This window comes from Chiloscyllium plagiosum, unplaced genomic scaffold (genome assembly GCF_037043375.1).
Source record: "Chiloscyllium plagiosum isolate Xiang-an unplaced genomic scaffold, Cpla_swu_hap1 HiC_scaffold_4, whole genome shotgun sequence".
NCBI lineage: Eukaryota > Metazoa > Chordata > Chondrichthyes > Orectolobiformes > Hemiscylliidae > Chiloscyllium > Chiloscyllium plagiosum.
Window position 1 is genome coordinate 86,519,228 of NW_028270142.1, and position 16,102 is coordinate 86,535,329.

The window sequence follows — 16,102 nt, forward strand, 5'->3', positions numbered from 1 at the left end:
AATGAGGATATCCATGGTTACGCTAGCAAACCAAAGAAAACATGGTTTAGAAGTAATTGCTAGTTTATTTTGGGCAGAGGGATGCTGCTTTTAGCGGGCTGGAATGAAACTGGAGTTAAGGCCACAATCATATATTCATCTTTTGAATAGCTGATCAGGTTTGAGGCATAATGCTCTCCTCCTGTTTCTAGTTCTTGTTTTAAAAACTTCATTAAAGTGGTGTATTTTTAAATTAAAATATTGAAAAACAGTAAAATTGATTAAACTGAACAATTCCCAAAAATAGAATACAAGTGTGTTAAAATACTAAGTACTAAAAGCCATAATCAACATTTACATGAAAACAGACAATACAGGACTATTTAGATAATTTGATTCATTCTGTAAAAAGCATATCAAAACTACTTCCAAATACAAGTAATGTAGCTTAGTTGAATCATGAGAAAAATAATGCTATCTTCATATATCTGAACACCATTTTAACTCTGGCCTTAAACAAAAGGAAAGCATTTTAGAGAGGAGAAAGAAGTAGCTAAAAACTAAGTCCAAAAAGGATCCAGTCATCCATTACAGGTGCATGATGGCTGAAGTGAGAAGTATTGTGCTCTTTGGCTTAGTGTTGTTCTCTATGTTGTGCATATTTCTTGAGAAAATGCATTTTACAAATTGCTATTGCAAGGTAATATTTTTAATAGAAGTAAGGAGCATTAACATTTTACACATACATTTTTCTGAGTTTGTTATGCTTCTGCTCATTGCAATTATAAATATTTTAAACCCTTCGATCACATGGGTAAGTCCAATTGTGTAGTCATTGACAATTCTAACAGACGGACTATTGTGTGCCTGGACATCAGAGTGCCAAATGATTTCTTTTCAGATAGTGTGTTCAGGAATGTTTTTACTTCAGGCAACAATGGATGCTTCAAATCCACAGCCATATGAGTTTGCCCACAACCATGCCTTGTGGCACCCTCAAAGATACAATGACCTTTATTTTTCATTTGTAATTTAGGTAAAAACTCATTGTTACTTCAGGTTAATGAAAGCTAGCTGAAGAAAAAAATTAAATGTTTCAATAGGAAAGTGAAGGTAAAAGCTCCTAGTTAGCCTGAGCATCATAGAGACGTACAGCACGGAAACAGACCCTTCAGTCCAACTCATCCATGCTGACCGGATATTCTAAATTAAACTAGTATTTGGCCCATATCCCTCTAAACCCTTCGTGTTCATATACCCATCCATGAAAATTTTGCTAGAAACTTAAGTGCTCAAAGCACTATTCATGTTAAAATGTACAAATAATTAAGTGAATGGTTACTTAAAGTTTTCTTAATAATTTTTAAAACCCCAATAATTAATCTTAAAGCATTATGAAGATTTACTCTGATTCACATATCTGAAAAAAATCCAATAAGGCTAATTTCACTGGTCTTCCAGTATTGATGAATTTGGCATTGCTGGTCCCAGTCTTGCTGTGTATGAGCAATGACTGCTTCAGTTTAGTGGTAATAGCAGAGTGAGGAATATGCCAGGAAATGAGGTTACAGATTTTGGTTGAATACAATTCTGCTGACGCTGATGTCCCACTGTGCTGCTTAGATTTTCAGTTTTGATTTGCTAGATCTGTTCAAAATCTGTCCTATTTAGCATGGTGGCAGTACCAAACAACATGATGAAGAGTATCCTCAATGTGATGACTGATCGTCATTTCTACAAGGACTGTGGTGTGGGCACTTCGACCAATATTGTCATGGGTAGATGCAACTGCAACGCTAGTTTGACAAAGACAAGATGCAGTGAGATGTTCCCTCGTGATCTGTCATAAACCCAGTCCAGCAGCTATGTCCTTTACTCATCGAGCTCAGTCATTAGTGGTTCCACAGAGCTGTAATTGATAATGGACATTGAAATCTCCACCCAGAGTACATTCTGTGGTCTTGCTATCCTCAGTCCTTCTTCTAGATAGTGTTCAACATAGGGGAATAATGATTTCACAGCCAAGGGGAGTGGTGGAGGATGATATGTGGTAATTAGCAGGAGGTTTCCTTGCCCACGTTTTACTTGATGGCATGAGACTTCATGGGATCCAGAGCCAATGTTCAGGACTCCTGGGGTGGCTCCCTTCTGACCTTACATCATTATGCTGCATCTTTGGTAAGTATAGCATGCTGGGGGGTTAGGATAAAGCCAAGGATTGTGATGGTACTGTCTGAGATATTGTTCCAGTTCTTGTGGCAGATCAGGTTAAAGATGACAGATTTCCTTCCCCTAAGGACATTACTGAACCAGATAGGATATTTTTTTTTAAAATCAGCAATGATTACATTGTCACTGTGAGACTAGATTTAAATTCAAAATTTTATTGAATTCACGACTTGCTATTGTGAAATTTATAACCATGTCACTAGAACATTAGCCTGAGGTTGACAACAGGCAGGCAGACCCTCTGTGGCAGCCCTAGGAGGGAAGGCCTCACAGGGACAGGGTGATGAAATTGCCAGAAGGGTCTGTTTTCTGGTGGTCAGGTTCAGGATCAACTTTACTCAATTATGTCAGGGGTTCCTGCTCAAATGATAAAATTTAGCCTACATTGTATTGAACATGTCCCAACTGATTGTCCCAACAGCATACTGTTTAATTTTCTCTCAGGAGGGTTTAGCTGGAAAAGGCAATTTATGCACATGCAATAGATTGTTCCTGACATCCCATTTCACTAATAACTGTAGTTATTATTCCACCTTATCATTTGTTCCTGGTTTCTCCAAATACGTCTGTACACATTACAGCAGGAGCAGACTCTGTAGTCCTTTTGACCTGCCCACAATAAATATGATTGTAGTGATTGTAAGGAGACCAGCCAGGTGGACCACAAAGAACACAAGCTCCCTGATTGGGGCTATTAATCTGGTCTAATCAGGGAGCCCTGTTTCACAGATATAAACAGTTAAAAATCCTCAACCGGGACCTTGGGTTCATGTCACATTACAGGTGATCACCATTACACTACACACACACACACATACACAGATATTCCTACACACACACACTCTCACATAGACATGGACACAGATACACACAGACACACACACAGACACCCACACACACCCTTATAGACACACACACTCCCACACATGCACCCCCTCACAGACTTAAGACACTCTGCACTCACTACACACACACACACACACACACACTTTCTCACACTCACAACCTCCACCCCAGACAGACACACACACAGACAGACAAAGACCCACGTGCACACATATATTTTGTGTGGTGAATTTTTTTGTACTTGCAGACTTTTCTCAAAAATTGCATACATTCATGTAGAACTCTAAGCTCTAAAACTGCATGAATTTATGTAAAACTCTGTTATCTCACTTTTTAGATTAGAATCAATCTAAACATCAGGTCATAGACAGAGAACACAGGGGGTTAACACCTTCAACATATTGTCTAGCTATCACCATTGTTAACAGCTAACCCGAGAATGCAACTTTAAAAAAAAGGGTTTTGTGATTTACACATGAAAGAAGTGAAACTATCACTGTATTCTAACAGATGAAAGGCTTAACAAACAATCAATTATTCAATGTATAATTTCAGTTACATCACACTGCAAATTTTTGCTATAAATTCTGTGTTATGATCGAGTCCTCCACAATCGCCTGATGAAGGAGTGTCGCTCCGAAAGCTAGTGTGCTTCCTGTTTGACTATAACCTGGTGTTGTGTGATTTTTAACTTTGTACACCCCAAATATATAGTGGCAAATGGGACTAGATTAATGTAGGATGTTTGATTGACATGGACGAGTTTGACTGAAGGATCTGTTTCTGTGCTGTACGTCTTTATAACTTTATGTTGCTGCCTTGACATCTTTGTCACCTGAAGAAGAGAATGAATTTCTTCCAAGATGCTCCAGGCACAAGAGGCAAGCTACTGTGCAATATGCACCTCCCGTATCAGAGGCGGAGTTGGAGAATTTGACCCAGGGCTAAAACACCCCAGAAGGAGTTACAAAAAAAAAGAACCAACCTATCCTCAGATTTGGGGAGGGACTTAGTGCCTGTAATGAAGTTAGCCAGACGGACTTCATTGAACATGAGGTCTCTGATTAATCTAGTCCAATCAGGAAGCCCTAGCTGACAGATTAAATAGGAATGTTTTGATCACATTCCTTTGATGTGAAGGGCAGTGCTTGTCACTGGCCACCCGGGTGTTTTCCTATCTTCCTGGTGGTGGAATTTGAATAAAGATTCGTGCACTTTGTGTCTTTCACTGTGTCTCACACCTGCACACACACACCATGGGTGCTGGGGAAAAAAAAATAAGCACTACCGCACTTAGCGAGCTCTCAGAGTGAACAGAATGTGCGGTAGCGCGGTACTGTGGGGGTTAAAAATAAAATAAAATAAATAAATAAATAAATAGGAATGTTAAGGACAGTGTTTGTCACTGGCCACCCGGGTGTTTTCCTATCTTCCTGGTGGTGGAAATTGAATAAAGATTCATGCACTTTGTGTCTTTCACTGTGTCTCACACCTGCACACACACACCATGGGTGTGGGGGAAAAAAAAATAAATAGGAACGTTAAACATCCTGTTCACGCTGAGAACTGGCTCTGAGGAAGCTGAATCAGTATCAAGGACTCTCCACATGTAGATAAAGAGTGACTTGGTGACAGGATACCAGCATTGGTGAAGTTATTTCATGTGCCTTTAAATAAATAAATAAATAAATAGGAGGTCAGACATTCTGTTCACTCTGAGAGCTCACTCTGAGGAAGCTGGATCAGTGTCAAGGATAAAGGATATCCTTTGTGTATAAAGGATAACTCGGTGACAGGATATTGGCCTCTATGGAGTTATTTCAAAGATCATGGCTGATATGACTGTAGCCTAACCTCCATTTTATTGTTTACCCATGATACATTTTTATTCCCTTGTCAATGAAGAATGTAACTAACTGAGTTTTTAAAATGTTCAGTGACTATTACAGTGGGTCAAATTGCCTCTCCGATGCTGTAACCATTCTGTGATGCTGTGAATCCCTTAGTTAATGTTAAATGTTCGCCCTTTGTTGATGATTATCTTTCAAACCTATCTGTCAGCAAGGAACAAAATAATTCAATGGTCTGACCCTAACTAACAACAAGATCATTCAATGGTCTGATTCCTAATTGTAAATCATGGATTGTTGACCTGAACCAAGATTTCCTACCAGGTAGGAATGAAATGCAGGCCACCTTGGCTGTGCAGCTACCTGCTCTGTGGCTGTTAACTGCAGGGAATGTCTCAAATGGTTGTAACTAACCCTGCTGACCATTTGAAACCATTCATTGTTACAGTATGAATCCAGGTGTCCTTTCCAGATACCAAATACATTTTGACCAGGTAATAAGGTTGTTTGGAAGGTTTTACTTTGAACCTGCCATCCTACCTAACAGTCACAAGATAGAAATTTATGAGTTGAACCTAAGAGTATCCAATTTTCAACATAAACAACTAAAGATTTATTGGCTCACAATCCATACTGTAATGAAAGATGAACTTCAGCATGGGTTCAAGTAAGAAATGCCTTAACAAATTGAAAAAGTAGGTAACAAAATAAACAAGAACCCTATCTTCATATTAATCTCACTGTAAAAACATTGCTCGTCCAAAGCAAAGCCCATTGTCACCTCATTGGAACATGTTTCTCAGACAGGCAACAAGAAATGATGGAAAATGAAACAGAAATTACTGGAAAAGCTGAGCAGGTCTGGCAGCATCTGTGGAGAGAAACCAGAGTTAATTTTTTTGATTCAAGTGAACCTTCCTCAGAACCTCCTCTGTTCTGAGGAAGGGTCACTCGACCCAAAATGTTAACTCTCATTTCTCTCCACAGATGCTGCCAAACCAGGTGAGCTTTTACAGCAAGTTCTATTTTTGCTTCTGACTTACAGCATCCACAGTTCTTTCAGTTTTAATGAAGGAAGATAGTTCAATCTATTTAAAAGGTTTGGATTAACACCTTTTTGTGGAAGTGGTAGTTTTGTCCAGCTTTATTGGTAAGCATGCATTGCTGCACTTCATATCTGCTGAATATTCATTTGAAGTTAAAGTTGTGAGCATTTCTCAGAAGGCTCACATTCACTTTCCATCTCGGATTGCCCTTCAGTGTTGATGATGAATTCACAAAAGTCACTCCCTCTTTGCTTTTGGTTGGGATTTTGTCTTAGAGTCAATGTCAGTCTTCATGGCAATTTGATGCAACAGTTCAGCCAATCCATTTGATAGGCAGTAAAAAATCAATCAAATTGATATGGGACTGAAGTCATATGCAGGCCAGGCCAGGCAAAGAAAGCAGGATTCTTTTTTTTAAGGAAATTAATGAACCAGTTATGTTTTACTGCAGTCTGGCAGTTTTTGTCACTTTTACTGACAGCAGCTTTTTGTAGTTACCAAATTTTATTTTAATGGAAATCAAATGTTCAAATTGTCCACTAGGCTGTTAAAATAACTATTACATTTAATTTGCAGGAATAAGAAATTAGACAGTCTCATTCTCTTGCCAAAAATATCATTTTGTGTTTTCAAACTGATCCAGAAGGGAGCAGTATTATCATTTTAGCTACAAACTTGATGTTGTGCTAAAGTTTTACAAATGCTAAGGCCGGCAAGTCCAGGATTAAATGGTTATATTCTATACCCCTTGGACATTTTGAGGATTATTAGTGACCCTCTTCACTGCCATTCACAGCCTTATATTAATATTTACATCTCAAATATTTGGAGCCCCTCCAAAGGTGAGAATCCCACTGCATGAGCAAGTTTTTGATTTGGTTTATTACTGTCACATGTAATGAGGTACAGTGAAAAGTGTAGTCTTATGTGCTTTACAGGCAGATCGTACTATACAAGTACATCAGGGTAACAGAACAGAGTGTATGATACAACGTTAACAGCTGCCGAGAAGGTGCAGAGAGAGTATTGAAAGAGAAAGTGCAGAGTATCTCTTATTCAACTTGGGTATTTACAGAAAACTAAGTTTTCTGTCCTAGGTCAAGATTTTTGTGGATTCTTCATTGGAACTTTGCTCCATAGACTAGTCATACAGTCTTAGAGTCACAGAGATGTACAACACGGAAACAGGCCCTTTAGTCCAATTCGTTCATGCTGACCAAATATCATAAATTAATCTAGTCCCATTTGCCAGCGGTTGGCACATATCCTTCTAAACCCTTCCTATTCAAATACCCATCCAGATGCCTTTTAAATGTTGTAATTGTACCAGCCTCCACCTTTTTTTTAAGGAACAGCACAGTCTCATCTTCAAACTTGGCGATTTACAACCTTCCAGACTCAATATTGAGTTCAACACCTTTAAATTGTGAACCCATTCCATCTTCTAGCTTTGCTTGTTACATTCTCTGTCATTATCATTCCCCTCCCCCCTCCCAATCCAGTGGGACCATCTGTTTTTCCCAGTCCAGCAGTTAGACACACAATTGTTTTGCCATTCTCACATTCCAATCACTTAATCTGAAATATCAATATTCTTTCTCCCCCAGCACTTTAATCACCTCCCCTTCCCACTATAGCATAAATGCTGGCCCCCTCCACACTTCACTTCAGCTCTAATGAAGAGTCACCTAGACTCAAAATATTAGCTTGCTCTCTCTCCATGGATGCTGCCTGACCTGCTGTGATCTCCAGCATTTGCTGTTTTCAGTACAGATTCCAGCATCTGCAGTCATTTGCTCTTGCTCACCATAAACATCCTCTTGGCACGCCACTGACTTAATTGGATTGACCAGTCAAAGCAATAGCTTCCCTAAAAAGGGATAATAGTGGTTGGATGTTTACTGGTAAATCATCTTCTGCACCTCAAAGGCTCAATTCAGGATTATGGTGAAATTTCAAGTATTAGAAGTAATATCTCTTGCCTGCTATGAGCTTTCATAACAGTATTTAAAAACTTCAATATCATTTGGGATAGAGTTAGCTCTTGATTAGCATCCTAGTCCATAGAGGTCAATGTCCATCTCTCCAAATTAAAAACACACTGTGGATGTCATATATATACTCTTTACACAAGAGCAATAAATCACTAAACTTACTGCAGCAACACCAAGCAGCCTCATGATCTCTGCTACCAAGTAGAATAAGTGTACTAATGCTAAAAAAAATTACTTTCAAGCCTGGAACAATTCTGACTTGGACATTTATCACAATTTCTTCTTCACCAAACGGTTAATACCTTGGAATTCTCTATTTAACACCACTGCGCAAACACATAACCACAAGAACGGAAGTTATTTCAAACTGCATCAAATTGAAGAGACTGTGGTAAGACACACAATACATTTAAGATTCCAAAAGATCATTAACAAAATTTCCATACGGAAGACCATCACTCATTCAGGGTAAACATTTGAGAATAAATACAGATCAGAAATGTATCCAAGATTTGAAACAGAATCTTTAGATTTTTATTTGAGGAGTCAAGTCAGGGTGGAGAGATATAAATTAAATGGTGAGCACTGATCAAACATGTAGATAGTATGTAAGAATAGAGGGAATGGAGGTAGCTCAGAAATTGTAAAGAGTGTTTAATAAAATTTGTAGTAAGTTATAAATTATAAGAAGTTGAACAATGACAAAAAAATTTGAATTCAGACAAGTGAAAAATGCTGAAGACAAAGGAAAATTTGCAACATGTATACTCCACAGATTTGGATGAAATATTCAAGGATAAAGTTATAACCTGACCAAAGTCAATGTGATGTTAAACTAAGCTGAACCAGTGAACTATTGATCAAAGTAAGTTCTTTGGAAACAATGTGGCCCTCTAGTTAGATTACATCCATTCTGGTCACTGAGACCTGAGTTCAGAAGGTAGAGTTACATGACCAACATTAGGTGTCAAAAGGCTGAGTTATGAGAAAAGATTTGAGAGTCTTAAGCTTTTCACCCTTGATAGTACTGTCTAAACCTGATTTCATAGATGATTGTGCAGAATAGAGAAAAGCAAATCCAGAATAACTCCAAAATAAATTGCTGAGCACAGGAAACTTCATTGAATGATCAGGAATATATAGACCCAATACTGCCCAGAAAGGAATGGACATGCAATATAAGTCATTCTGATTGGGTCACCTTCCACCTTTATTTATTTCTCCCTTGCCAATGTTGCGCTTTGTTATTTTTGGGCTCTGCTGCCACTTAAGTTACATTGTATAAATAGATAAGAGTGGGTATTTTTTTGAAATACAAATATTCAGCAAAATTGAGATGACAAAGATGAAGTTGTAAGGGAAAAACAAAGCAATCACAACAAGTCTTGGACTATTTTACTATTGAACTCATTTCCTCACAGAAGGTCAACCTTTGCCTTCTAACTTCACAAGGTAGGTAGGTGGGTAGGTAGGCATGGAATGCTGCCATATGCTATATCATACCCTACACAAATATTTGCTATCAGGAACAGTCTCTCCTGTGAATACACCATGAAGCTTTCATACCGGTAAAACTGTCCAAACCATATAAATGCTATAATAAACAATCTGCAATCACATCTGCAATGCACCAAGTAAGTGCAAGTGTTATGTCTGCGAGGGACAATTTTTGGCATATTTTCAATGGTAAAGGCCATTAGATAGACAAAATAAAGAGCTTTTTTCAGTGCATGGTTATAAAAGGGACAACTATGCTCTTTTCATGCCACTCCATCAAAATGGTTGCACTCCATATTGTTCACTTGTAGTTGACCATATCAACATCTAAGAGCAGTGCCTGAATTACGAGTAGGCAAAGGAAAATTGTCTATAATTTCATCAACAGAATACAATTTCCAATGACACAGCTAAGACATGGACACTACATCAGCAGTTCTGCCAGGAGCTAACATCTGTGCATTTCACATGTAGATGTTAAATTACTAGTGGCAGTCACATGAAACATTTTACCATTGTATGACAGAGCTAGTTTTCCATTTCAGGTTCCTATTGTCAGGTGATAGTATAGACATACACCAATGAAAAAGTATGTGTGATAGGGATGTGAGCAAACAAGGAGGTCAGTCAGCATTTTTCAAGTCACTATATCTCCAGTTTCCCTGTAGGACAAGTACATGACCAGAAGGAAACGGTGAAGACAAAAGAAAGTCCAATCTGAAGGACCTCACTCTTGCTGGGGAAGAACCCCTTCAACTTGGTGGAAAATATGGCAGAAGATACATTGTTGAAAATGTGTTGCTGGAAAAGCCCAGCAGGTCAGGCAGCATCCAAGGAACAGGAGAATCGACGTTTTGGGCATAAGCCCTTCTTCAAGATACATTGTGGCTGGTGAGGCTGGAGTGGCAAGGCACCCAAGTGAGAAAGCAGCCAACTTGGTACTACCATGGTGGGCATTTATGACTGCAAAAGGAATTGTGCTGTGCTTGCAGATTCTGTGGAAAACTAATGTGTTTCTTCTGTTCTCTTTTGCAGGTATCCACCAGCCAGGCCTGAGGCCTCAGCCAGTAGTAACCAAAGATTCCATCTCTGGACAGTATCCCAGAGGATGGACTATTGCCTGCCTCTCCAGTACCTTCCACCAGTGATGGTACAACCACCAGGCTATGGAAGGGTCACTTATAGATCCAGATCCACATTCTGGTGAGCACTGGACAGATACAGCCCAGTCAAGGAAGCAGGCGCTGACAACTGAGGAGACTTTGAGAATTGCTGTGGAACAATGCCCCACAGGCCTCTTGTTATAGCCTCTGGAAAAGTAACAGAGGCTAGAGGAGACTATTGTGAATGTACCAGGGGATATGTGCAGTTCTGTGCTGAATGCAGAGGAGTCCTTGCACCACCATGAGCTCTGCAATGTCATAGGCATTTGAGCACTTAGCTTCTTTCCTGTAGAGGCTGGCAACTATCATCGAGAGCCAGGTCAAACATTCAATCTCTGCTTGCTCTGACCTGCACTCTCATTCATGAAAGAGTAGCCAGATGAGAAGGTTCGAGGTACTTGGAGCTCACTCCAGGTGCTTCTACCTCTCTTTGGAAACCCAGACGGAGTGAGAACAGCATTCAAGCTGGCCCTGCGGTGGGAGGAATGCTTTCACGCCACCCCCAGGAAGAGAGGAGGCCTCTCCTCCAGCCCCATGCCATTGATTACATTGTCTCTGATTTGAATGGTTCAGGAGGTTGCATGCATGAAGGAAATCCTCAAGAAGGCCCTAACCTCAAGAGAATGCACACAGAGACATAATTTGAATGAAGCAACATACTGAAGCAACCCTCCACATTACCTGCTGGCGCCAGATTCACCACAAGACCTAATGATAAGAAAAGTAAACTTTAGGATTTGTGAGGGGACAAGGGTTGCGCTGGAGTTTTGAAATTAGCCCTTTTTGGCATTTGATTAGTCATGGTCCTAACTTTACTATTTGTCTCATTGTCTCATACACAACAAAGAAAATGTTTAATGATCCGTGCAGCCAACAATATTATTATGTATTTGTGACTGGTCTTTATTTAGTGTTCATGTGTGTGCCAAATTTGATATTTGTTAGGTGGTGGGAAAGGCTGGTTCGGTAGATATTCCACTTCATTTTGTGTCAAGGAGATTGTCTGAGATTATGTTCCAAAGGGACAATTGAAATGCCCATTTGAGGTCAAGGACCTGTAAAGATGGATCAGGGGCTGAGATCTCAGTCATGCTCGGCTGCTTAGCATATAGTGTCATTGGTAACAGTCTTCTATAGTGAGTGTATGTGATAGATGTCTGCTTTTGCTTTGCAGGTTCAGAGGTGGCTTCACAGGGGGAAGCTGTAGTCATTGAAAGGAGGTTAGTCAGGTGGACCTCAGAATATGAGTTACCTGATTGGGACTGTGAACCTGGTCCAATCAGAGAACCCTAGTTGAGAGATATAAACAGGAGTGTCAGAGGTTCTGTTCACTGAGAGCTGGCTGTGAGGGAGCTGAATCAGTGTCAGGGACTCTCCATGTGGAATTAAAGGCTGACTTGGTGATGGGCTATCGGCCTCTGTGGAGTTCCAAAGGTTTTTGGTGATTTGTAGATATCCCAAGCAGGCAAACCTGTCTTGGTGATGGCACTGTAGTGGTATGGAACCCTCAATCTTGAGTAAATCTCCCTAATATCCCTAAGATATTTCTCTATGGCCCTGGAATGCATTAGTGCCTCAGGCATGTTAGTGTCTTCTTCTTGAGGCTGATTCTAGTCATCTTCATCTGAGGAGTGATGAAGATCCTCCCAGTGTTCCTGATACAAGGGTTCTCTGTGTTATGTGGTCACATGGTGCTGTAAGAACCTGTGTATACTACAGAGCTCCTCCAGACCTGGTACGGCTGTGGAATAGCATCCCATGAAAGGACTTTTTAAAAATTAAATTTGTGAATAGAGGTTTGTAATTTTAGTACAAAATTGCAAAATCTTGCAGATGCTAAAATAAAAGCAGAAAAGACTGGATATATTCAGGTTAAACAGCATCTAGTGATAGAAACAGATTTAGCACTGCAGGTCTTTCTGATGGAAAGCCACTACAACATCATAATAGAAATATTAAGTCTGTTTCTCTCCACAGATGCTGCCTCACCTGTTTACAGTTTGTTTCTGAAATGTTAGTGTTTGGACAGATTTATATCCTTTAAATGAAGCAACCAGGACAATCTTAATATAGTAAATCACTAAAGTAACAAAGTGATTGACATGTCTAACAATTAACCAAATATGTTCTTATTGCATTAGAAGATAATCTGTTGCAATCATTTTCTGTAAATTATTTTTATTTTTATTATTTAAGTGTCATGTATTTAGGTTAATGATCAGAACGCATCTTTCATAAGGCACTTATTTTTTCTTATTACTTGCCTGTCTAATGGGGCAAAGAATAAATGGGGCAAGAAGGGCCTTCAGAATAAACATTTCATATTTTCCATTAGCTCCAAACCCGGAGTACCACGTCTGTGAAATGGAGGGGGATCATTATGCTAATAGAGATGACTTATTAGTTATTATGGTAATCAGATCTAATATGCATACGCCCAATAGGTTCATTAGAAAATTGGCTTTTTCTATGAACTCAAAACCAGAAGATCTATCTTTAGGAAACCTGCAGAACAATATTGATTAGAAAATGGAAGTTAATGAATGATGCTAATATGTATTTTGTATATGAAAATCAGATGAATTCAAACTTGGTTTTGAACTAACCTTAAACTCATAAAAATAGATCATTAAGGATGAATGTAATTTTGATGTTATTAATAAATTATTCTAATACTCTTTAGATTTGTACAAAAATGAAGTTTTCCCCTGTAGTTTTTAAACCATATTCAACAAGGTGAATATGACTTTCACAGCACATCAATGAATGATTCACCATAGATCTGTTTCAAGACGTAAAATTAGATGAATTACAAAATAATATTTTTTCTCTAAATGAACAAGTTCTACCTTTATAAAGCTTGTGGACTACCAATAACTTGCTAGCTGTCTTCCTGTTTGTATTTTGTACACTACATTCGTCTTGCTCATGTTGGGTATCGGGTCCTTCGTTCTGGTGAGTTGTTGTCTGAGCGTGGCTGTTGGTTTGTGTGCCGTTATGAGTCCTAGGGGTCTCAGTAGTCTGGCAGTCAGTTCTGAGATGCTCCTGATGTATGGTAGTGTGGCTAGTCCTTTTGGTTGTGGTATGTCCTCATTCCGTGGTCCTAGCCAGGGGACGAAACGTTTGCAACAAAAATTTCCAGCTCGGCGAACAGAACCACAACAACGAGCACCTGAGCTACAAATCTTCGCACAAACTTTGAACACTTACGGGCGAGAGACGCTGAGACAAGCCAGGAAATGGGAATCCTGCGCTAACCGACTAAGCGCCACATACGAACAACTCCGGTTCCTGCATGAATGCCGAAAGACCACGGAACGAGGACATACCACAAACAAAAGGACTAGCCACACTACCATACATCAGGAGCATCTCGGAACTGACTGTCAGACTACTGAGACCCCTAGGACTCATAACGGCACACAAACCAACAGCCACGCTCAGACAACAACTCACCAGAACGAAGGACCCGATACCCAACATGAGCAAGACGAATGTAGTGTACAAAATACCATGCAAGGACTGCACTAAACACTATATGGGACAAACAGGAAGACAGCTAGCAATCCGCATATATGAACATCAACTAGCCACGAAACGACACGACCAGCTATCCTTAGTATCCACACACGCAGACAACAAGCAACATGAATTCGACTGGGACAACACTACTATCGTGGGGCAAGCCAGACCGAGAACAGCCAGGGAATTCCTAGAGGCATGGCATTCATCCACAAACTCCATCAACAAACACATCGACCTGGACCCAATATACCAATCACTACAGCGGACAGCTGAAACTGACAACCGGAAATGGCAGGGACAGACCACTATAAACACCGGAGGAAACATCAAAGAAGCGCTTCGCAGGAGGCTCCCAAGCACTGATGATGTCGCCTAGCCAGGGGACGAAACGTTTGCAACAAAAACTTCCAGCTCGGCGAACAGAACCACAACAACGAGCACCCGAGCTACAAATCTTCGCACAAACTTTGAAGACAATGAAATAACTCCACAGAGGCCAATATCCAGTCACCAAATCACATAGAGAGCTCTTGACACTGATCCAGCTCCCTCAGAACCAGCTCTGAAAGTGAACAAGATGTCTGACAATCCTATTTTTATCTGTCAGCCAGGACTCCCTGATTTTGGCTGTTAATCTGGTCCAATCAGGGAACTCATATTCTATGGAGTCCACCTGGCTGACAATGTTACAATCACAACATCCTTCCTCCTCTGAGTCCCAGGACATAGACCGGTTCTTTATTTTGTAGTCCCTCCTTGGGTATTTTACCACTGGATCATGTTCCTCTAACTCTGTCACTGACACAGGTGATATATAATGCATAAAAGCTTGCCTCTTGCGCCTGAAGCATCTAAAAAAAACTCATTCTCTTCTTCAGGCAACAAGGGCACAAAGGTGGACATCTGCCATGTCCATCTCAGATTCTGAGGTATTTTGAAACGCCGGGCATATTCTGCTCCTACATCATTCACGAGTTTGCAGCTTTCATATAGTCCATGTGCTGGTTCAGACCACCACACGTACCCGAAATTTATACGTCACTGGACCTGACCTCATGTTGATCGTTATCTAACTTACGCAGGTCTATTCCTGTGGTTCCTACACTAAAATTTGTTCTCTGCAGTCAACTGTCTCTTTTGCTTATCAGAATGTTGCGTTCAGTATTGGCCTTTCTGATACTTTCTCACCTCCTCCCTCTCCAGGTCTGAGAAGATCAGATTTTTGCTGGTGTGGAGCCATTTCCCTATTAGCAACACTGCTGGAGCCATCTCAGTAGATGCACAAGGGGTGGTCCAGTAATCAAATATGAACTGGGACATTTTGGTATTGAGTGAACCTGTAGGCTGTTCCTTTAAGTCTGCCTTCAAAATTTGGATAGTCCTTTCTGCCAGACCATTGAATGATGGATGGTTTGGAGCTGTCCTTATATGTCAAATATCATTCAACTTTAGGAAATAGTTTCATTCCCTGCTGGTAAATAATGGCCTGTTACCTGTGTCCAACCCTCCCAGGAGTCTGTGTATTGCAAGAGATGTATGCAGCTTTTTGATCGTCATCACCGTGTTTGATGATTGAATTCTATGCATGTCCAGTCACTTTGAATGGGTGTCCACAAAGACTAAGAATGTTGAGTTCATGAAAGGACTGCACAGTTGACGTCTAACCGAGTCCAGGGTTAACCTGGTCATAAATGTGGGGGACCTGCCCCACTAATGCAGTTCTGTCGGCACCCAATCCTAGCCACCAGATATAACTTTCTCTAAGATCTTCACTTTGGAAACCCCTAGATCACCAAGATCGAGTTCAGCCAGTATATGACAATGGCCTTTGCTCAGGAAGATCACTCTTGCTTCCCATAATAATATGCCATCTTCTACTGTGATCTGGTCTCTCCAGGTGGGAGACAATGAGACACACTGCCATGTCTTCTTTAAATGGACCCATCAGAGTTTTGTGGTCTGGCATTATTATA

At 40.2% G+C, this 16,102-nt stretch overlaps 1 protein-coding gene across 2 annotated transcripts in view; it reads left to right on the plus strand.

Moving 5' to 3' along the window:
• klhl14 (kelch-like family member 14) overlaps nucleotides 1-16,102 on the plus strand; it is a 220,675-nt gene that overhangs the window by 132,364 nt on the left and 72,209 nt on the right. The gene's annotated exons all lie outside the window — the stretch shown is intronic.